At 39.7% G+C, this 25,486-nt stretch overlaps 1 protein-coding gene across 2 annotated transcripts in view; it reads right to left on the bottom strand.

The window, feature by feature from the left end:
- The window catches only part of GAB2 (GRB2 associated binding protein 2), a 213,722-nt gene that overhangs the window by 184,036 nt on the left and 4,200 nt on the right, over positions 1-25,486 (bottom strand). The window lies entirely within an intron of this gene.

Genomic DNA, 25,486 nt, shown 5'->3' with positions numbered 1-25,486 from the left:
AAAAAAAAAAAAAAAAAAAAAAAAAAAAAAAAAGAAATGCACAGAACAGTACTCTTATAGTAAGTGCTCAATATATGCATAAAATGCATAATAAATTATGACTGCATTTTTTTCTTTTGAGACAGAGTCCAGGCTGGAGTGCAGTGGTGCGATTTTGGCTCACTGCAATCTCTGATTCCTGGGTTCACGCAATTCTTGTGCCTTAGCCTTCCAAGTAGCTGGGACTACAGGCATGTGCCACACCACACCAGGCTAATTTTTGTATTTTTTAGTAGAGATGGGGTTTCACCTTGTTGGCCAGACTGGTCTTGAAGTCCTGGCTTCAAGAGATCCATCTGCCTCAGCCTCCCAAAGTGCTGAGATCACAAGTGCAAGCCACTGTGCCTGGCCTCCACATTGTTTTTTTAAGACAGGGTCTCACTCTGTCATCTAGGCTGGAGTGCAGTGGTGTCATCACAGGTCACTGCAGCCTCAAATTCCTGGGCTTGGGCAATCATCCTACCTCAACCTCCTGAGCTCAGGAAATCCTCCTACCTCAGTCTCCTGGATAGCTGGGACTACAGAGATGTGCCACCATGCCCAGGTATTTAAAAATTTTTTTTGTGGAAATGCCTAAGCTGGTCTTGAACTCCTGGGCTCAAGTGATCCTCCTGCCTCGGCCTCCAAAAAAGCTGGGATTACAGATGTGAGCCACTGTGGCTGGCCTCATATTGTTTATAGATGGGGCTCACAATATATTCCCAGAACATACTTTCTCTTATCTTTATCCAAATGTTCTCTAACAACCTTTTGCCTCAGAGCTCTGGGTATCCTTAGAGAACATAACTTCAAAATTAGTAAAGGCAATGATTCTATTCCCACCATCAATTCTGCTTACTTTTTGTTTTGTTAAAAAGAGACAGAGAGTGAGAGAGCGAGAGCGAGCAAGTGCGCAACAGAGAAAGTTGACTTTTACCTTGCTTTAAATCATACTTCTTTGGGTAGAAACAGAAGAATGAGAAACTCCACCTAACAGAGAAATGAACTAGGGATGTGTTGGTCAGAAAAGATGTTTATTTTAGAAATCTACCTAAAAAATCTAAAAATGTTAATAGAATTCAAAGTGATATTTAATGAGTACATATTAAGCATTTACTCAACAGATGGTAAATTAGGAGCATAAGACCTAGTCTTTGCTCCCACGGTCCTCCTAGGCTAGCAGAAGAGAGGTATTCATGCTGTTGGTTTCTTGGCAGAATGTGTTAAGTGCCAAGAGTCTCAATCAACATGTTCTGAGATCAGAACAGGAAAAATGATATTTCACTTTGGGGGAAACATCTGAGACTGACATGAAGAACAACTCCACGTTCTTCTCTACCTTTTGACAGAGAGAAGCATGTGGTTTTCTTTTCAGGTGAGGATGTTCTGAAAATAGTGGTGATGGTTGTACAACTGCACGAATGTACTGAAAACAATGAATATGTACACTTTCAAAGGATGACTTTTATGGTATGTGATTTATATCTAAACAAAGCTGTTATTTTAAAAAAAAGAATTGACACATCATAAAGTTGAAGCCCCTTTTACCATCCTTGCCACCCAAACCCCAACAGGTTACCAGTATTATCAGTTTAATAACACTCTTTGATATACCTTTATCCCTCCTAATGCCTAGCCCAAGTTCTTGCACACAGCAAGCATTTTAGACATTTGTTGCATAATAATGTTGTACATGGATAAGATAATACTTTGTTCTTTTCAGCATAACACAGAGCCTTTTGTATGTACCACCACATAAATTCAGTAGTTCAGGACCAGGCAGCTTTAGGGTACAGTTTATGTTAACACCACACACACCACGTGCAATAACAAAAGAGAACTGTATTCCCTGGCTCAAAGCTAACCAATCACAAATTCAGTTAATAGAAAACCTTGATATGGAAGTTCATGAAAATAAGGAGATACTTTGCATTTGTTCCCTTGGTTTACAAAGGGTTTGAAACAAATGAAACCAGACTTGGCAAGGCTATTACTTTCTAGTCCACAACAGCAAGCTGTAAACAAGTGATTTCTCATTTGTTTATAAGCCCAACTTATAAGGAGGCCTTAAACAGCCTCATGAAAAGAATTGTTCCTTTGGGATGCCACAGCAGGAGGATCACTTGAGGCCACGAGTTTGAGACCAGCCTGGGAAACACAGTGAGACCTCACATCTACAAAAAAGAAAATAAAAATTATCTGGGAGTGGTGGCACATGCCTGTAATCCCAGCTACTCGGGAGGCTCATGCATGAGAATCGCTTGAACCAGGGAGGCGGAGGTTGCAGTAAGGACAGATCATGCCGCTGCACTCCAGCCTGGGTGACAGAATGAGACATCATCTCAAAAAAAAAAAGAAAAGAAATTGCTAACAGGCTGGTGGCCCAATAGAGGCCTATGGTTGGAGCAAAAAGTTCTCAGTGTATGGAGACTTTGAGACAGATGTCCAATACCACAATCTCCTCCAATAGTGGGTTTGTGCACATCACTCCCAAAGGCAGAATGAGTCTCAGTAAGTGATTCAGGAATACATTAGAAATTGGATAATGAAGTAGAAAATACCACACAGATACCAATATATATATCCACATAGATATCCTCTTCTCTTTCACACAAATACATAGTAAGCATTACATAGTCAGTGATATGTATTAAACATCAACAGTTTGCCAGACACTGTTCTAGATTGACAAGGATCTGGAAATCAATAATGCAGACAAAATCCCTGCCTCGACCAAATAAGATTTCCAGGCAGAAACAGTGAGTGGGCAGTACTCTGAAAGATGAAATATTTACTCAAAGAGCCCTGATTAGGAAGTTGACCTTTGAAAAGATTCAAAGGAGACTTTATCCTAAAAAATAAATATTATTGTGGCAGTTATAAAAAATGACCAGCCTAGGCAACATGGTACAACACCATCTTTACAAAAAATAGAAAAATTAGCTGGATGTGGTGTCATGTACCTGTGGGAGGATTGCTTAAACGTGGGAGGTCGAGGCTGCAATGAACCGAGATCATACCACTGCATTCCAGCCTGGTGACAGAGTGAGACTCTGCTTATAAATAAAAAAATAAATAAGATAAAAACTAAAATGGCCACAAATTCTTTCACAATCCATCTACCAAGAGGTTGGGAGTCTATGTTCCCTTTCCGTGAATCTGAATGGACTTGAGACTCCTTCAATAAATCAAGCATGAACAAAGTAACACTATGAGACTTCTAATGCTACGTCACTAAAAAAGACTATGACATTTTTTTTTCTTTTTTTTTGAGACAGAGTTTTTGCTCTTGTTACCCAGGCTGGAGTGCAATGGCGCTGTCTTGGCTCACTGCAACCTCCGCCTCCTGGGTTCAGGCAATTCTTCTGCCTCAGCCTCCTGAGTAGCTGGGATTACAGGCATGCACCACCATGCCCAGCTAATTTTTGTATTTTTAGTAGAGACGGGGTTTCACCATGTTGACCAGGATGGTCTCAATCTCTTGACCTTGTGATCCACCCGCCTCGGCCTCCCAAAGTGCTGGGATTACAGACGTGAGCCACCGCGCCCAGCCACAACATTTTCATCTTAGTCACTAAGACATTCACTCTTGGAGCCCTTGAGCACCATGTAAGCAGTCTGATTGCTTAGCGACTGCCATGAGAGGAAGCCTGGGCACTGGTAGGTGCTCTGTCAACAACTGCAGCTGAGCAGAGCCTCTGAGTCATCCCAACCCTGGTGACGGTATGTAAGTGATGCTTTCAGAGGATCACAGTTCCTAGCAGTCAAGTCACTCTGAAACATTCAAGTCTTCCCAGCCAGGGCCCCAGACACTGGGGAGCAGAAACAAGTTCTCCTGCCATGCCCTCTCTGAATTCCTGACCCACACAATCTGTGAGTAAAATAAAAAGGTTACCTCTTGCTATTATGTTTTGGGCATGCTTTATCATGACTGAAGATGTATTCTGAAGCAAAAGAAACTGGAACAAAGATGGGAACTGATAGAGAATAAGCAAACAGCTATAGAAAATATGAAAAGTGGCCGGGCGCAGTGGCTTATGCCTGTAATCCCATCACTTTGGGAGGCTGAGGCAGCAGATCACTTGAGGTCGGGAGTTTGTGACCAGCCTGACCAACATGGAGAAATCCCATCTCTACTAAAAAAAAAAAATACAAAAGAAACACAAAAATCGAAAAACTTAGCCGGGCATGGTGGTGGGCGCCTGTAATTCCAGCTACTCGGGAGGCTGAGGCAGGAGAACCACTTGAACCCGGGAGGCAGAGGTTGCAGTGAGCCGAGATTGTGCCACTGCATTCCAACCTGGGCAACAAGAGCGAAACTCCATCTCAAAAAAAAAAAAAGAAAATATGAAAACTATATTTTCTTTGTCTAAGCCTAGTTTGAAAGAAGCCATTATGCCATCAGAGGGGACTCAATAAATTGTAAGTCTATTACAGATGCTGTAATAGAAAATATTTCAGTCGTCAGGAAGAATCAGTGCAGTCTAAAAGGAATTTTGGTAAGGCATTACTCTGGCCTTTGGCTTTTCAGGATGGAGCTAACATTCCTATGATGCCATTCCGAGTTGTTCATGAACCCATTTTTGCCTGTTTCTCTTGATGCACAGGTATTCAGTAACTTTGTGGAATAACCGATAAGAGTCTAAAGAGGCAGGGGAGAGAGAAGATACTTTGGACAAAGCAGAGACCATGGTGGGCAAAGGTAATGATAGGGGTACTGGGGAGAGCAGAGGGACTCACTTGAATCTTGCTCTTCATCCCTCTCCATTCACATACCTTTCCTCAACATTCATGATCTCACATCTTTAGGCCTTTAAACTGTTCTCATTATTTGAAATGTTATTTTTCCATCTGTAGATGAACTCCTACTCTTTCTTCACACTCAGCTCAATTATTTTCTCTGTGGCCTCTGACACTGCCCCATTCCAAGAGGAATTAATCACCCTATTTCACTTTCTTGCAACACTTTTCACCATCTTATCTCCTGCTTCGGTACCTATGTGCCAAACACTAGGTTAATAAAGAAAGGTGACTGCTTTTGATAAGTCCCCATAATTAAGAGACGAAACTAAAAACAGAGTCACGCTGCTACATCATAGGAAGGAGCTGCACAGAGGCAGGATGTTAAGGGAAGACAAATCTCCTTCAGGAGGATATCAGGAAGTATCACAAAGCATGTGACACTGATGCAGGCCTTGAAATTGAATGAAGATCAAAAGGCTGCCTGGGGGAAATCTATGGAATCACAACTGCAAAGGTCTCAAAAGGGAGCTACTGAGTTAACAGGAAGATCAGGTCAGGTCAATTTTTTCCCTCCATACTGCTGGAGATTCCCGGCTCTAGTTATTCCAAGTTCCCTTATTACAATGCCTGAAGTCACATAATTTTCCCAATTACACGAATAAAGTGTACCAAAGAGTACCCTGCATTTGAACAAGCAAGTCATTTAAAATATGAACCAATAATAAATGAAAATATATTCAAACTCAGTAGCAATCAAAGAAATTCAAATCAAAACAAGGAACTATTTTTTCACCTGTCAAATTATCAAGTATTTGAAAAAATTAAAATGTAACAAAGAAAGATCAGGGAAGCCAAAACCATCCTTTTCTGAGAGCCAATTTGGCATGATGCAACAAAAGTCTTACAAATAACTATAACCTCTGAATCAGACCCTCCTTTGTAGAAATTTATCCTAAGGATAAAAGTCTTTGCGCTAAAGATCATCACAGCATTATGTATTATAAAACAGCAGAAAATGGTAAAGGACTAAAATATCCAAGAACGGAAGAAGAATCAAATAAATTTGGCACTGCAATAATTCTAACAGTTACCATTTGTTTATAGAGTATTTACAATGTGGCTGCATTATCATATTTAATACCACAGAAATCCATTAGGTATTTATGTAAGAGAATGTTGAATGGGACTTTTTCAGTTGTCCTACAATTAGTAAATAGAACTCACAACTAAAGATAGAGAGGAGGTGAGTTTCCCTACAAGGTAAAGACAGCAGTCAATGACCGGTGCCAAGCTAATTAAAGGATTTATTAAGAAGCTATACTATGATATCTTCTACCCCAACCATGTGCTCCCATCGTGTCCCTCTCCCTCCACAGTCCACAAAAGAAGAGCAGAGATAAGAGAGGGGAAATCTCAGATTCCTTGACCTAGTATGCTGTGCAGTATTTTGAGGTAATCCTCTCCCTACCCCCACTGTGGGCTCCAAGATTTTTAGTTACAGAGACTAGGAGTACCAAAAAAGAAAAAAGAAAAAAATAGGTTTTTGACAAGAACTTTTAAAAAGTGTAATGTCTTGAGAATATCTGATCAGGTGGTCAACTTACAGATTTGGCCTGTGCCAATCTGGACAGAGGAAGGGGAAACTGAGCAAGAAAGAGCAGCACTGCTGTTACCCCACTGGCACAGATATGTCTTCCCTGGGTCATGCAGTCCATAGAAATTGCTGGTCTTAAGCCCTCTGATCAGTTCCCCACTCAAAAGGGCTGCCCAAGAAGTAAGTGGACCCCAGTCAGGCGGTACCAGAGGACAGCAAGGATGAAAAGAACTAAATACCAGTTTCTTCTCCAGGTCTGGAGATCATGCAGTGAGGAAGCTCACCCTCCAAAGAACTCACAAGTATGGGGAGTGGTCCCACAGACAGTGCTGGTCAGGCAACCTGTAAATGCCATCTAGGAGGACCCAAGAGCAAAGAGACACGTATCCTTGTCCCTTGCCCTCTTCCCATTCTACACACCGGGCAACCAGGCACTGGAACGACTGGAGCCTAGGAGGGCCAGGGAAGGAATAGCAGAGACAGACTGTATTTCCTCCCACCCCTACAGTCTCCAAGATGAAGAATGGGGAGGAGGAGTAGAAAAAACAAACAAAACCAGGCACAGTGGCTCACGCCTGTAATCCTAGCACTTTGGGAGGTCAAGGCAGGTGGATCACATGAGATCAGGAGTTCGAGACCAGCCTGGCCAACATGATGAAACCCCACCTCTACTAAAAACACAAAAATTAGCCAGGCATGATGGTGCATACCTGTAATCCCAGCTACACAGAAGGCTGAGGCAGGAAATCACTTGAACCCAAGAGGCAGAGGTTGCGGTGAGCTAAAATCTTACCACTGCACTCCAGCCTGGGTGACAGAGCAAAATACCATCTCAAAAATAAATAAATAAACTAAGTCTACCTTTTCCCACTTCATATCCCAATAGCCACATGCCTGGTTAGAGTAACAGGAGTAAGTAAACCTTTCAGTGAGATAAACTGAACTTTTCAAACGGTCAACTTTTGGTGACCCAGTGTGACCAGGAGGTTGTGAACTCTGCCCAAGGTATCATCTGTCCTCTAGAGGAGAAGGGAGATTTTGACAGAGCAGTTGGGAGTTCTGACTGAAGAAAAACAAAATCATTCATGTTTGCACTCCTCTAAGCTAAAAATATTCAATTAACAGGCTAAGGTTACCATTATCTCTATTTTACAGAGTAGGAGATTAAAGCTCAGAAAGATTAAGAAACTTGCCCACACCCACAAAGCATCTGGGATGTTTAGTTTGGATTCCAATCCAGGACTAACCTCAGAGCTCATGCTTTTTATGGTTACATGAGGATTTTTCAAAATAGCATCCAACATATCCTCAGGGATCTGCAAATCCAGTACACATTTCATTTTTCAATTGAGTTTTCATCTCAAGCATGATCTTAAAATACATAAGCATAGTCTTGACTATCTGAATGATCATCCTGCAGGTGAATGCTGTTCCTCAATTGCCAGCATCTGCATTTCTTACTGATATCAAGTAATAAGTTATTTAACTTTCATACACTAACGACTAATGAGAAACTATAGAGGTGACAGCTTGTAAATAATGTGGTCATACCAATTAAAAACCAATGGCTTGCTATACAAAGCAAAGATTCACTGTAGCTCAAACAAAGAAATGTGGTGGGAAAAAAGTATGGGGTACAGAACAGACATGAGTCAAAGGAGTAAGTGCCATATTCATACCTGAAGCAACAGTTTAGTTTCAGCAAAATATCTACTGTTGTTAATGTGAATTATATGGATTCTGAAGTTTTAAACTGAATTTGTAAATTTGTTTTGATCTGTAATTGTGGAAAAGCTATAAGTGCACGTTTACCCTTCACAGTTTTTGTTTATATACATTTTGGTAAAATAATTGAAATAATTTAATTCAACATCAAGAACTTGCAAAAATATTTGTTTAAAGTGTCCTTATTACATATGCTTGAGAAGCTCTGTGGCCATTAAAACCTATGTTGTAGATGATTATTTTGTGACACAGGGACATATTTTCAATATATTAACTTAAAGTATACAAAGGATAAAACAGCCTCACCCTCATTTTGTAAAATATACATAGCACATATAAATATAGAGAGACTAGGAAATACTCTAAAATGTTAATTTTTAGTCTTGATAGGAGTATTACAAGTGCTCTTTATTAATATCATTGTTTATTTTTTGTGATCTGTGTTTACAATTACTTTATTATAAGTAAAACTTAAGTATTACCAAAAAAGTTCCAGTTTTAATAGCCTATCCTATGAAAGTTCCCAAAATCTGTTGCAAAAAACAAGCAAACAAAAACCCAAAACCAAATCAAATTTTCAACTCCAGTTCAAACTCTTTTTGCCAGGGAAATACAACCAATCCTGAGTAATATTTGCTCAAAACTTAAAAGCAATAAAGAGCTAATGAATCAATAACTTACTGTGCTTTAGGTACCAAGGCTACAAGAATATGAACAAAGGGCATAGTGCACTCAAAAAGCTACCATTCTAGAGGAAGCACAGCTACTGAGTGGAACTGAAGCCTGACAGTGATACAGGGCAGCTGGAGGAAGGAGCTCCATAACTCATTCTGATGAGGTGGATGGTACAGGAAAGGCTACCACAAGGTGGCAGGTGAAATTAGTCCTAAGAACATATGACAAAAAGAGTACAGAGGAGATGAAACAACAGATTACCCACACATAAAATCCAAACATAGGTCTTATGACACTACCTCACTGACCACACTAGACCAATCTCTTCTAGTCTTTGTCATTTGTGTAGTATGTACTGCCTGGCATTATAATTCAAGCTGATTCCCCAACAAGACTATAAACTTTGAGAGGAATACTATGTAAATACTATCTGTTAATGACAGTATCTTCAAGTGGACCTCTAACAGGTTTTAGCCTCAATACGTTGTAGTCTCTGTTGGTAACCAAGAAAGTAAATACAGGCACAGTGGTGCACTTATAGTTCCAGCTACTCAAGAGGCTAAGTGGGAGGAGCACTTGAGCCCAGGAGTTTGAGGCTGTACTGTGCTATGGTCATGCCTGTGAATACCTACACACACATGCACACGCACACACATACACCCTAGCCTATACTCAATGTTTTCCTCTAGGAAATTATATGAAAAGATCAAAGCAACAAACTCATTTCAATAATCCTCATGAGAAAATCAGCCTCTCAACTATATGTAAAACTTAGCACTTTCCCCTGCTCTTGCAAACCAGCAGAACTCCAATTGGCATGTTCTTCCAATGCACGCTAAGGAAAGACACACTGTCTGTCTTCCAAGTAAACTGTGGTAATAGTTAAAAACACCTAAATGCTATGGCTCATCAACATGGGTGAAACACTCAGACATGCCCCCTCTCTGACACAACAGGCCTGAATTATATATGACAGTGAATAATTGGAAGTAACAAATATTTAACTGTGGAAATGTGCACACAGGTATGGTACATTCACTTACATATTTATAAGACTTACATGTCTAGTATTTGCTTTAAATATTCCAGCAAAGAAATAGAAAAAGGGATAGATGAAATGTGATGAAATCTTGGTAAGATTTGAAATTGTGTGCATCAGTATTCTTTATGCTATTTTCTTTACTTTTGTGTATGACTGAAATTTTTCATAATTAAAAATTGGAAAAAATACTATGTAGATATAAATGAAAAAATTCACATTGATAGTTACAATAAAAAAAACACAGTGATAATTCATGTTGGTTATAACCATTTGAAAAATAAGTGCATGGCCAACCTAACAGCAATAGCAGTTAGCACCCTTAGTGCCCATCATGGATTTTGACATACCACTTTTACTTAAAGAAACCAGGACTCTTGAGGAAATGGCTAATTCCAGGTCTGGGTCAGAAAATGTACAAGATAAACTTGGAACATCTCAAACTAGAGAGCAAAGACATTTTCAAAGTTCATTAGGGTCATGTCAAAAATATCTAAAAATCAGCTCTAATAGGATGGTTAAAGATAGGACAATTTGACTTTCAATAAGGATAACAACTCTAATGATTCAAGTACATGGAATATGCTTAAACATGTGAGCTTATGATGATACTAAAAAAAAACCTCAATTGATCACTTTGAAAGATCCTAAGGAACTCACCGACTACTCTGACAAGTAAATAAATAAGCAGCAGCCAGCATAAAAATGGGGAGAGGGGTAATCAGTTGTAAAGAATGTCAGGGACTTTGAGTACCTTCCTAAAAGCTGGTGCCCGACAAGTGGCGAAAAGTGGCATCAAGCCTGCACCAAGCCGCTTACAGTCTCATGTAAAGGGCTCACAATCCAGCAAAGGGAGAATGATAGCCCACTGTGAGAACTAGAGATGGAGAAAGTATCATGGAAGCAAAGCTGACTTTGGAGGAGCCTGCAGTGTAGGCAACCTGAGCTGAGCTTTAAGAGTTACCAATTACTAAGAAGTTTTTGCATTTTAAACCATTCTCACACATTGGCTCCAGAACCTCACATATAGATCTTTACATCCCCCAGCACACATCTATTTCCCAGGTCATGCCTGTGAATAGCTACACACATTGGCTATTGTCATAGCTTTGGCCATACATACATATGGCCAAAGTCATAGCTTCAGACAAATCCCCATGTGGTTTAATTTCCCTTCCAGGAGACTGGCAGACCCTTGAGATGTTCCTTTCAGAAAAAATTAACTCCCTAGAATTTGACGTGCTACCCTGCTCGAGAATTTCATTTATGTTCTGACATTGTACATTCCAGGTATGGCCCAAATTTGAAAGGGATGTGAAGACATCCACCCTCATGTTCAGAGTTCCTATGAATGGGTTAATAAATATAAGTCAACATCATCCCTATGCCACCTCCCCCAATATTAAATGCTCTGGGCTAGACATTGTGCGAAGATTTTTTTTCATGTTATCCTGATAAATTTGCAATCTCAGTGAAGTAAGAAGCATTACTCCAATTTTACAGACAAGGAAGTGACCTCAGTGAATTAAAAGAATTAAGTCGAGGCCGAGGTGGGCAGATCATGAGGTCAAGAGATCGAGACCATCCTGGCCAACATGGTGAAACCCTGTCTCTACTAAAAATACAAAAATTAACCGGGCATGGTGGCATGCATCTGTGGTCCCAGCTATTTGGGAGGCTGAGGTGAAAGAATGGCTTGAACCCAGGAGGCAGAGGTTGAAGTAAGCCGAGACTGCACCACTGCACTCCAGCCTGGTGACACAGCAAGACTCCATGTCAAAAAAATTAAAAAATTAAAAAAAATTAAGTCATTGGCTCAATGACCCAAAGGCATTTGCAGCACTGAGAAGTCTTCTGAAGATAAACACTGTCAATACACACTGACATTTCACACTGAAGGAGTGGCCATCTGAGAGGGTAAGACTCACTGAATTAGTGATGCTCTTTATCAGGAAATGTCATCCTACCATCTAAGGCCTTTATTGGGAACTATAAAATGTTACCCCAGCTCTCAAGTTTCATAACTCTTCCTGCTTTCTGTTACGGACTCCTCTACTCTGGATGGACTTTTACTGGCCCCACACCCAATGTGCACTACCTCTTTCTCACTTTGAATGCCATATTCCTTCCTAGGCCCATATGTCTTGAGTCCAACTCAGATGTTCACCCCCATTCCAAGAAGCCTGTCCATCTTCTCCACACCCAGACCACTTGCCTTCACAAAACTTGTTGCCTGGATAACTCCATACAAAGGCATCATTCTGTTTCACATGTAGACCTCTAGTCTTTCTAGCCTGCATATGCCTTGAAAGCAGGGCTGAGTACTGAATATTATCTGGGGAACGGAAAGGATACAGTATATTCCATATAAACACCAGTCAAAATTAATTTTGATATAGATAACAGCCTGCTCAGGAACCTGTATTTCTCAGCATTTCTTATAAACTTGATGTTACCATATCCCATTGTCCCTTTCTAGCTAGAGATGAAAAGCAACATCAAAGTTGTTTCATTAAGGCCAGGTACAGTGGCTCAGTCTGTAATTCCAGCACTTTGGGAGGCTCAGGTGGTTGGATCACTTCAGGCCAGGAGTTCAAGACCAGCCTGGTCAACACAGCAAAACCCCATCCCTACTGAAAATACAAAAAAATTAGCCAGGCATGGTGGTGCAGCCTGTAATCCCAGCTTCTTGAGAGGCAAAGATACAAGAATTGCCTAAGCCTGGGAGGTGGAGGTTGCATTGAGCTGAGATCGCACCACTGCACTCCAGCCTGAGTGACAGAGTAAGCCTGTGTCTCAAAAACAAAACAAAACAAAACAAAACAAAACAAAAACGAACAGGTAGTTTCATTAAGCAAAGCAACAGGCATGTTTTCCAGCTTTTTACAACTTCACTGCCTCTGGTTTTTACATGTCAATGAGAGAATATTCCATAATCATTCAGGGCTGTGGAGATTCCATCCTGTCTCTTCTCTGGGGTTAGAAATATCAGCAAGACCAATTACTAACCTTTACCAAGTGAGCTTTTTTTTTTTTTTTTAAATGTGATAATAAAAACATTAAAAAAAAACTGTGATAAAATATACAGAATATAAAATTTATCATCAATATTTTTAAGTATACAGCTCAGTGGCATTAAGTACATTCACATTACAGTTGCCATCATTACCACCAATGTCCAGAACCCTTTATCCTGCAAAACTGAAACCCTGTAACCATTAAACAATAGCTGTTCATTGTCCCCTACCCCCAGCCCCTGGCAACTAGCACTCAACTTTGTCTCTGAATTTGACTACTCCAGTACCTCATATAAGTATAATTACACAGTATTTGTCATTCTGTGACTGGCTCATTTTATTTAGCATAATGTCGTCAAGGTTCATCTATGTTGCAGCATGTCCATGCATTAAAGTCTTCTTCCTTTTTAAGGCTGAACAATATTCCTGTGTATGTATGTGCATATATGTGTAACAGATAGCATGTATGTGGTATGAGTATGTGTGTATACATATGAACACACACACACATCACATTTTGCTTATCCATTTATCTGTTAGTAGACACTTGAGTTGCTTCCAAATGAAAAGTTTTGATCAAATGTTAATGATAACAAAGCTCAGAAGAGTGGCCTTGGATTGAAACAGTCTCTTTAATGCTGTGAACACAAGCAAATAATCCGGTGATTAGGACCACAATAGAAATCTACTAAAAGAAATTTCCATCTGGTTATCTGAACCAAAAACAGTATTTATTTAAATACTCAAATAATCTGTTTGAATAATGCCCTGGCTACCTACAATGCTCTAGAAACAAAACTTGAATGAACTCTAGTTTTTGAAGACCTTCCCCTCCCCTGTTCTTACCAGTCCAGGTATTCTCTCTTGCTTACCTCTCCAGCTTCAAAGCCCACTATTCCTATCATCCTGCTGGTAATCCAACAACACCAAAGTGTTTTCAGTGTCCTTGCATGCACTGTGCATGTCCATGCCACCTTGCCTACACTCTTAGTGGTCCCTCTACCTGAAAAGCCTTCTTCTCTTGGCTTTCTTCTATTTAGTCAGGGCCTAGAAGTAAGGAAGCCTTTGCTTTTTTTTCTTTGAAGTCCCAGAACTTGGGCACTTGGCACATACTATTTGATAAGTTACTGAACTAAATTATACTTAATACATTTCATTTTCTGTTGAGAAGACAAATTTCAAGAAAAAATTAAGGTTAATGAGATTATAGGCACTTTTATTTATACTTTAATACTGTCCCAATTTTCTGATGATGAGCAGACTTTTAAAATTAACTTTTTAGAAAATTTAAAGAATCATCTTATTGCAATGAACTGCAGGCTTATGCCTAACCATGCCCCACCTGCCCCACCACCCCTGTCCATACACTGGAATCTTAATCCCTAAAGTAAGTGTTAGGAGGTGGGTCCTTTGGGAGGTGATTAGGTCTTGAGGGCAGTGTACTCATGAATGGGATTAGAGACATTATAAAGGAAACCCCAGAGGAGCTTGTTTTCCTCTTCAACCACGTAAGGATACGACGGAAGACGTTATCTATGAGGAAGTGGGCACTCACCAAATACTGAATGTGTCAGTGCCTTGATCGTGGACATGCCAGACTCCAGAGCTTTTAGAAGTAAATGTTTTTTGGTTATAAGCCACCCAGTTAAGGCTATTTTGTTACAGCAGCCTGAATGGACTAAGGCTAATCAAGGATATCAAATCACTTAAACTTACTTACCAAGTTTAATTTTTAAAAAACGGATAGGGTTACCCTATAACTTAAAAAGAAAAAATTAATAAACACTTGAATTTTAAAGGGTTAAATTGCAGGATAATTATGGCAATACCATATAAGTTTAAAATCATCTCGTCATTTAAACATTTGTAAATGGCTGCCTTTTTGCAAATGGACTATAGTAAACAAGATTAGATCTAGCTATGCTAAAATAGGGCAGAAGTCATCTTTGACAAAGGTGCCAAGAACATATGCTGGTAAAAGGGCAGTTTCTTCAATAAAAGTTGCTAGAAAAACCGGGTATCCATATGCGAAAGAACGAAACTAGACCCGTATCTTTCTCAATATTTAAAAATCAAATCAAAATGGATTAAGGACTTAAATATGAGACCTGAAACTATAAAACTATTAGTAGAAAATATCGAGGAAATGCTCCAGGACATTGCTCTGGGCAAAGATTTCTTGAGCAAGACCTCAAAAGCACAAGCAAGCAAAGCGAAAACTGACAAAAGGGATCACATCAAGCTTAAAATCTTTGCCACAGCAAAGAAAACAATAAATAAAGTGAAGAAATAACTCACAGAATGGAAGAAAATATGTGCAAACTACTCCTCTGACAAGGGATTATTAACTAGAATATATAAGGAGCTGGAAGTCATATATGCTGGCATTCACAGTTCTCTTTTCTTTTTTTGTAAAATATGTTAAGTATGTACAGAAAAAAAAGACAAGTGATGACAGATGCTGGCAAGGATGTGGAGAAAGGGAAGCCCTCATACATCGTTGGTGTGAATGTAAATTGGTACAGCCCCCATGCAGAACAGTATGGCAGTTTTTCAAAAAACTAAAAATAGAGCTACCATATGATCTAGCAATCCCACTGCTGGGTATATATCCAAAAGAAAGGAAATCAGTATATTGAAAAGATATCTGCACTCCCATGTTTATTGCAGTAGACAAGATGCAAAAGCAACCTAAGTGTCCATCAACTGATAAATGCATAAAGAAAATGTGGTACATATACACAATAGAATACTATTGAGGGCTGGGCACAGTGGCTCATGTCTCCAATCTCAGCACTTCAGGAGGCCAAAATGGTAAGATCACTTGAGCTCAAGAGTTCAAGATTAGCCTGGGCAACATGGAGAGTCCTCACCTCTGCTAAAAATAAAACAAGAAATTAGCCATGCTGGGTGGCACACGTCTGTAGTTCCAGCTGCTCAGGAGGCTGAGGTGGTAGGATCACTTGAGCCTGGGAGGTTGAGGCTGCAGTGAGCCAAGACTGTGCCACTGCACTTCTGGGTGACAGAGCAAGAGCCTGTCTTGAATACAACAATGGTATACTATTCAGCCATGCAAAAGAATGAAATCCTGCCATTAGTGGCAACATGGATGGTACTGGAGGACATTATGTTAAGCAAAATAAGCCAAGTACAGAAATTTTTTTTTTTTTTTTGAGACGGAGTTTCACTCATGTTACCCAGGCTGGCGTGCAATGGCGCGATCTCGGCTCACCGCATCCTCCACCTCCTGGGTTCAGGCAATTCTCCTGCCTCAGCCTCCTGAGTAGCTGGGATTACAGGCACGCACCACCATGCCCAGCTAATTTTTTGTATTTTTAGTAGAGACGGGGTTTCACCATGTTGACCAGGATGGTCTCAATATCTTGACCTCGTGATCCACCCGCCTCGGCCTCCCAAAGTGCTGGGATTACAGGCTTGAGCCACCGCGCCCGGCCCAAGTACAGAAATTTTAACACTGCATGTTCTCACTCACATGTGGAAGCTAAAAAAACAAAACAAAACAAAACAATTGAACTCATGGAGATAGAGAAGGAATAATAACTACCAAATACTAGAAAGGGCAGTACAAACAGGAGTATAAAGAAGGGTTGCATAATGGGTATAAAAATACAGTTAGAAGGACTAAGATCTAGTATTTGCAAGCACGACAGGGCAAGTTTCGTTAACAATAATTTAATGCATATTTCAAAATAACCAGAGTGGAACTGGAATGTTCCTAAGAAACAGGAATGATAAACGTTTGAGGTGATAGGTATTGTAAGCACACATTATATGCTTGTATCAAAATTTTACATGTACTCCATAAATATTTACAACTATTATGTATCTATAAAAAGTAAAACTTAGAAAAATAAAGGCAGAATCCTAATCCACAAAAAATCATGTGGAAAGAACATGGATTTTAATGAGAAGGCTTGGTTTTTAGTCCTGGGTCTACTTACTATATGTGTGGCACTTAGCTCCTCCTCTGGTGACATGGGAAAAAAATATCTAGTAATTGCAAGTACTATAGTAGATGTTTATTGGTACCAAGTGCTTTTGTATAAGCAACATTCAATATCATACACAGTGGGTAAATGGAATAGACATACTTTTCCCTATGTCCACCACTAAGTACAACTAAAATCCTTAGATATTATATATGAAACAAACTTAAGAAGAATCTAAAAGATTAAGAGAAGGCAGCAGACTTGCTAGGGACTCTGGAACCTTGACACAGTGATAAACTCCATGAGTTTTCTTTATGCCTCATGTATCTCAGACTTGGAGTTGAAGAAAACAGCATGGCAGAAATACCAACCTGTGTAGACCAAAAAATTCCCAACGAAAGTCTGCTCTCTCGCCAAAGGACTGGGAAAGGGGTAGCCTAGCAAGAGATGAAACTGCTAAACAATAACTGCTCTACTCCAGCCAAACACTGAGGAGAAAACTGTGATCCAACCTTCAACCACTGAGTGAGAACCTAGACTTCCACCCTTTAGAGGCTGTCATGAGACCAGGTGACACCTGCTAAGGTGGTGTCAAAGAAAGCCAAGTAGAAAGCTGAGACATTCATACCCAAATACTGGTAATAAAGCACCCATCCCTATAGAGTCAGTGGAGACCACATGGGAAGTCGGAAACTTCAACCATTCGCAGGATTAATGAGGACTGCGTTACTACTGTGCATGTCACTGGAGGTCGAATGAAAAACCTGGACTTCAACTTCTACTTGGAAGTAGTAAGGCAGTGTCCCCTTCCCCCAATGGAGCAAGATCAGAGAAATCCAGATAAAACACAAGGTTTAAATTAGACCCAGAGTGTCACAACATAATACAAAAAAGTCCAAGTTTTAATAGAAAACCACTCATACAAAGAATGAGGAAGATCTAAAACGGAATGAAAAAGGTAATCAAAAGATGCCAACACTGAGATGACAGATATTAGAATAATCTTTCAAAGATTTTAAAGCAGTCATCATAAAAATACAGTTAAAAACATGCTTGGAACAAATGGAGAACTGGAAAGCCTCCAAAAAGAAACAAAATCTCAGTAAAGAAATAGATGTAAAGAAAAATGAAATGGAATTTTAGAACTGAAAAATATAATCAAAATTAAAAAGTTCATCAGTGAGCTCAACAGCAGAATACTAAGAACAGAGAAAAAGAATCAGTGAATGGGAAGACAGGCCAGTAGAAATAACCCAGTATGAAAAACACAGAGAAAACAGACTGAAAAAAAAAATGACCAGAGTCTGCAGAAGCTGTGGAACTATAACAAAAGATCTAATATTGTGTCATTGGATTATTGGAAGAAGAGAAGAAAGAGAGTAGGACTGAAAAAGTACTTGAAGAAATAATGGGTGAAAACTTCTTAAATGTAGTAAAAAAGATAAATTTTCAGATTCAGCAAGCTTAGCGAGTTCCAAACAGGATAAACTTAAAAAAAAAAAAAAATCCACACCAGGACACATCACAAACTTCTGAAAATAAAGAGGAAAAAAATCACTGAAAATCCAGAGGAAAAAAAAATGGCATCTTACCTCCTAAGGGAAAGCAATTGGAATAATCATGGATGTTTCATTAGCAACCACGCAGGCCAGAAGGAAATGATGCAATATTTTACAGGTGCTCAAAGAAAAGACGTGTCAACCAGAAGTCAATATCCAGTGAAAATATCAGAATGAAGGGGAAAATGAGACATTCTCAGGTGAAGGAAAACAAAGATAATTTATCACTGGCAGAACCTGCCCTAAAGAATGGCTAAAGGAAGTTCTCTAAACAGAAAAGAAATGAAAAAAAGAATCTTAAAACATCAGCAAAGAAGAAAGTACACAGTAAACAAAAATGTAATTAAATAGTCTTTTCTTCTCCTTTTGAGTTTTCTAAATTAGGTTTAATGATTGAACCAAAAGTTATTATAGTACTATTTGACATAGAAAAAATATTTAAGACAATTATATATGAAGGAGGGCGAAAGGACATAAAGGGAGGCAATTCACTTAAACTCGCAAAATGATGACACAGGCTTCATTTAGATTTTAAGAAGATGACACCAACTGACTGTTGTATGTACAGTATAGTACCTAGAGCAACCACTAAAAAAGCTGTCTAGAGAAATATACTCAAAACACTAAATAGAGAAATCAAAATAGAATTCTAAAAAATATTCAAGAAACTCACAGGAAGGCAAGAAGAAAACAAACAAAAACAGAACAAAAACAAAAATAAAATGGCAGAATTAAGCTCTAACATATTAGTAATTACATTCAACGTAAGTTTAAATACAATGATTAAGACATAAATTGGCAGAGTGAATTTTAAAAATGCCCCATGGAAAGGTTTGGGTATGTATCCCTGCCCAAATCTGATGTCAAATTGTAATCCCCAAATGTTGGAGGTGGGACCTGATGGGAAATGATTGGATTACAGAGTGGATTTACCCTTTGGTGGTGTTCTCGTGATAGTAAGTTAGTATCATATCTGGTTATTTAAAAATGTGTAGCACCTCTCCCTTCACTCTCTTCCTCCTGTTCCAGCCATGTACGTAAGATGTGCCTGCTTCTCCTTCATTTTCCACTATGACTGTAAGTTTCCTGAGGCTTCCCCAGTCATGCTTCCTGTACAGCTTCTGAACTATGAGCCAACTAAACCTCTTTTCTTGATAAACTGCCCAGTCTCAGGTAGTTCCTTACAGCAGTGCAAGAATGGACTAGTACACCCCAACAATATGCCACCTATAAGAAATCACTTCAAATACAATGATACGGGTAGGTTGAAAGTAAATAGATGGGAAAAGATGTATCGTGAATATCAATAAAAGGAAAGCAGGAATAACTGGATTATCAGATATAGGCTATAATATCAGATAAGTAAACCTCAGAGTAAAACAAATTACCAGAGATGCAAAGAGATATTACATAAAAATAAAAGCGTCACGCCACCAAGAAGATGTTGCAAATCTAAATATGTATACACCAAACAACGGAGCTCTAAAATATGTGAAACACGGCTGGGTGTGGTGGCTCTCACCTGTAATCCCGGCACTTTGGGAGGCCAAGCCAGGCGGGTCACCTGAGGTTGGGAGTTCGAGACCAGCCCGACCAACATGGAGAAACCCTATCACTACTGAAAAATAGAAAATTAGCCAGGCCTGGTGGCACATACCTGTAATCCTAGATACTCGGGACGCTAAGGCAGGAGAATCACTTGAACTCAGGAGGCAGAGGTTGTGGTGAGCCAAGATCACACCACTGCTCTCCAGCCTGGGCAACAAGAGTGAAACTCCATCTCAAAAATGAGTAAGTAAAAAATAAAATATGTGAAACAAAAACTGATAGAAATGAAATGAGAGGCTGGGTGTGGTGGCTCACGCCTGTAATCCAAGCACTTTGGAGGCCAAGGTGGGGGGATCACCCGAGGTCAGGAGTTCAAGACAAGCCTGACCAACATGGTAAAACTCTGTCTTTATAAAAAAGAAGAAGAAGAAAAGAAATTAAATGAGAAATGGAAGTATTCACAATTACAGTTGGAAACCGAGACCTGTTTCTCAACAATCAATAGAGGAATTGGATAGAAAAATCAGCAAGGATATAGAAGAATTATATACCACTATCAATCAAAAGATCTAATTGACATTTATAGAATACTTTATCCAATGATAGCAGAATAAACATTCCTTTCAAAGTATCCATGGAACCTAAAAAGCAAGATAGACCACATTTTCAGCCATAAAATAAACCGACAAGTTATAGAACTTACTCTACTTCCACAATTAATTCAAATTAAAAATCAGAAACAGAAAAATAATGGGAAAATCTCCAAACATTTGGAAACTAAATGATGTACTTGTAAATAATCCATGGTCAAAGAAGAAACTCTCAAGGAAAGTAAAAAAAAAAAAAAAATACACTGAGCAAATGAAAAATGAAAATGCAACTTATCAAAATTTGTGGGACACAGCTAAAGCAGTACTGAGAGGGAAATTTATAGCACAAAATGAATACATTAGAGGAAAAGTCTCAAATTGATAACCTAAACTCTTACATAAAAAACATCAGAAGCTGGGTGCAGTGGCGCATGCCTATAATAGCAGCACTTTGGGAGGCCAAAGCAGGCAGATCACTTAATTTAAGAACAAGAGTTTAAGACCAGCCTGGCCAGCACAGTGAAACCCTGTCTCTTNAGAGGCACTTCATCTACTCTAAGAAAAGGGAACAAGAAAGGAACCATACAGGCTGGGCATGGTGGCTCATGCCTGTAATCCCAGCACTTTGGGAGCCGAGATGGGTGGACCTGGAACTCCCAGGTCAGGAGTTCCAGCCTGACCAACATGGTGAAATGCCGTCTCTACTAAAAATAGAAAATTAGGCTTGATGGTATGCACCTGCAATCCCAGCTGCTCAGGAGGCTGAGGCAGGAGAATTGCTTGAACCTGGGAGGTTGTGGTTGCAGTGAGCTGAAATCGCACCACTGCACTCCAGCATGGGTGACAGAGGGACATCCTGTCACAAAAAAATAACGAAGCAATGTCAGTATGCAGGAATAAGGGTTAAAAAGAATAAAGCAGTGGACACCACTATAGACCCTGCAGACACTGAAAGATAATAAGGGATACTACAAATACACTCACATGTATGTGACAACTTAGACAAAATGGACCGATTTCTTGAAAAACATAAACTTTGATAACTCACCCAATATGTGGTAATTTGAATAACCCTGTATCTATTAAAGAAATTGGATTTAAAATGTAAAAAAATTCCTAACAAAGACATTTCCAGACTCATATGGTTTCATCTGGAGAATTTTACCAAAGGTTTAGAGAATTACATCAGTTATACACCAACTGTTCCAGAAGGCTAAACATGGTGGTTCACACATATAATCCAAGTACTTTGGGAAGCCAAGGCAGGAGGATTGCTTAAGCTGAGGAGTTTGAGACCAGCCTGGGGAACATAGGGAGACCCTGTCTCTACAAATAATTAAAAAAAACATTAGCCAGAAACAGTGGTGCGCACCTGTGGTCCCAATTACTTGGGAGGCTGAGACAAGATCACCTGAACCCAGGAATTTGAGGCTGCAGTCGGCCTTGATTGTGCCACTGCACTCCAGCGTGGCTGACAAAGCAAGACGCTGCCTGGGGTAGGGTGGGGGAGGGAGGGGGAGAAGAAAAAAAAAGAGGCCGGGCGCGGTGGCTCACACCTGTAATCCCAGCACTTTGGGAGGCCGAGGCGGGTGGATCACGAGGTCAGGAGATCGAGACCATCCTGGTCAACATGGTGAGACCCCGTCTCTATTAAAAATACAAAACATTAGCTGGGCATGGTAGCGTATGCCTGTAATCCCAGCTACTCAGGAGGCTGAGGCGGGAGAATTGCCTGAACCCAGGAGGCGGAGGTTGCGGTGAGCCGAGATCACGCCATTGCACTCCAGCCTGGGTAACAAGAGCGAAACTCCGTCTCAAAAAAAAAAAAAAAGAGAAATCAAGGAAGACATAAATAAATGTAAAATAAATTCATGGACAGGAAGACTCAACATAGTAGAGCTGCCATTTCTATCCAAATTGGTAAACAGGTTTAATGCAATTCCTATCAAAATCTCAGCAAGACTATTTATTTTGGCCTAAACAAGATTATTCTAAAATTTGTATTGAAAGGTAAAGAAAATAGAATAGCTAAAACACTTTGAAAAAAATAAGAATAAAGTAGAGGAATCAGTCTACCAGATTTCAAGACTTATCATACAGCTATAGTTGCCAAGATTATGTGGTACTGGCAGAGGGATAGACACATGGGAAAATGGAGCAAAAGAGAGACACCAGAAACAGAGCAACACAAGTGTGTCCCACTGATTTTTGACAAAGGTAAAAAAGCAATTCAACAAAAGGAGGGCTTTGTCAACAACAATGACAACAAAAGAACCTCAATCTAAGTCTCACATCTTACATGAAAATTAACTCACAGTGGATCATGGACTTAAAGGAAAAATATAAACCTCTAAAATGTATAGGGAAAAAAAAAAAACAGAAAGGCTGGGGGTGCTGGCTCATGTCTGTAATCCCAGCTCTTTGGGAGGCTAAGGTGGGCAGATAAAGAGGTCAAAAGATCGAGACCATCCTGGCCAACATGGTGAAACCCGTCTCTACTAAAAACACAAAAATTAGTTGGGTGTGGTGGTATGCACCTGTAGCCCCAGCTACTTGGGAGGCTGAGGCAGGAGAATTGCTTGAATCTGGGAAGCAGAGGTTGCAGGGAGATCACGCCACTGACTCCAGCCTGGTGACAGAACGAGACTCCGTCTCAAAAAACAAACAAACAAACAACAACAACAGGAAAAAATCTTTGGGATCTAGAACTAGGCAGAGTTCTTAGACTTGATGAAAAAAGTACAATCTATAAAAGGAAAAACTGATAAATTGGACTTCATCCAAATTAGAAATTTTTGCTATGTGAAAGACCCTGTTAGACGACAAGTTATAGACTGGAAGAAAGTATTTGCAAACCACAGTCAACAAAGGACTAATAAGCATATAAAGAACCCTCAAAACTCAACAGTAACAACAACAAAAACTATATAGAAAAGGCTGGGTGCAGTGGCTCACACCTGCAATCACAGAGCTTTGGGAGGCTGAGGTGGACGGATCACCTGAGGTCAGGAGTTTGAGACCACCCTGGCCAACATGGTGAAACCTCATCTCTACTAAAAATACAAAAATTAGCTGAGCATGCTGGTGGGCACCTGTAATCCCAGTTATCTGGGAGGCTAAGCCAGTAGAATTGCTTGAACCCAGGAAGCAGGGGTTGCAGTGAGCCAAGATTGTGCCATTGCACTCCAGCCTGGGCAACAAGAGGGAAACTCCATCTCAAAAACAAAACAAAACAAAACAAAAACTATATAGAAAATACTCAAAATACTTGAAGACATTTTGACTAAAGAGAATATAGAGATGGCAAATAATCATATGAAAAGATGTTCAATATCATTAGCCATAAGGGAAACGTAAATTACAACTAATGGGTGAATAGTTAAACGGTGGTATAGCCACACCATGAAATACTACTTAGCAACAAAAAACAGTAACTATTGATACACGGAATGAGGATCAATCTCCAGAGAATTATGCTGAATGAAAAAAAGTTCAAAAACTTAAGTACTACATGAATCCATTTAAATAACACACATGAAATATCAGAGAACAAATTAGCGGTTGTCATAGGTTAAGTACGTGGTGGGGTGGGATGGTAGTGGACTGATTATAAAAGGGCAACATAAGGAATCCTACAGTGACAGAAACGTTCTGCATCTTGACTGTATCAGTCAATATACTGATTGTGATATTGTACTATAGTTTTGCAAGATGTTACCATTAAGGAAAACTGGCTAATAGTTACATTAATCTCTGTTTACTATTTCTTACAACTAGATGTGCATCTAGAATTACCTAAAAATGAAATGTTTAAGTTTTTAAAAAAGCCCAGGCTTTAGGACAAACCTAGATGACTTTGGGCAAGTCACTTCCCTTTATCAAAGGGCTAAAATGATTAAATTAAAAAATCAATGGTCTAAGCATAGTGCCTGGTATAAAGTAAGTGCTCACAAGATGGCTACTAAAATAATTACTCCTGAAAGTCATGGCAGTGGGGATGAAGATGCGAATGACAAAAGATATTTAGATGACATCACTAATGGCTTTTGGTGACAGATTAGACATGGGATAGTGGGTGACAGGGAGTCAAAGATAATTCCCAAGTTTCTCATTTGAGCAAGTGGGTGCTTAGTGGCACTGTTTACTGAGCAGATGTGGGGTGAAGAGATGAACAAAGAAGAGTTAATTTTGGATGTGGTGGGTTTGTATTGACTGGGAAACATTCAACTAGAGATGCCCAGTTAACAGTTGGATATATAAGTGTGAAATTCAGAACAAAACTCTGAGATGGAAATTTAACTGGATAATGGCCAGCATGCAAATAATAACTGAAGCTAGGAGAATGGACAATGTTGCCAAAGGGGAGAAATCACACAGCTGCTATGACTATAAAGGAGCTTCAACCTTTATGGACTAGATAAAGGGGTCAGTCTAGCAAAGGAGATACAGAGTACCCAGAAATGGAGGAAAATCATGCATTTATAGCGTCAGCCAAGACAAGAGGAAGATGTTTCAAAAAAGAGTGGTCAACTACGACCAAGCAGTGAAGAGATTAATTAAAATGAGGAGTAGAAAATCATCCTCTGAATTTAGTGACCTGGGTGGGTAGTGCTGGTGCCTTTGTGAAAATAGCTTTGGTGAGTAACAAAGTAGGCTTCCACTGAAGCAGACTGAGGAAAAGATGCGAGAAAGGAAGACTGTATAACCCACCAACAAGTTTACCCCTGAAGAAAAGGAGAAAGTACAGAGAGGGAAAGAGGTTGAAGATTTGTTACAGGATAAGAATTATCTGAATAGGGAAGAGAAGATATGATTCAAAGTTTAAGTAGCAGGATTGGCTCAGAAGAGGCACTTCATCTACTCTAAGAAAAGGGAACAAGAAAGGAACCATACAGGCTGGGCATGGTGGCTCATGCCTGTAATCCCAGCACTTTGGGAGGCCGAGATGGGTGGACCTGGAACTCCCAGGTCAGGAGTTCCAGCCTGACCAACATGGTGAAATGCCGTCTCTACTAAAAATACAAAATT

The sequence above is a fragment of the Cebus imitator genome, unplaced genomic scaffold (assembly GCF_001604975.1).
Source record: "Cebus imitator isolate Cc_AM_T3 unplaced genomic scaffold, Cebus_imitator-1.0 Scaffold424, whole genome shotgun sequence".
NCBI classification, from domain to species: domain Eukaryota; kingdom Metazoa; phylum Chordata; class Mammalia; order Primates; family Cebidae; genus Cebus; species Cebus imitator.
The sequence above is the reverse complement of the archived record's forward strand: the minus strand, read 5'-3'. Positions and strand labels throughout refer to the sequence as shown.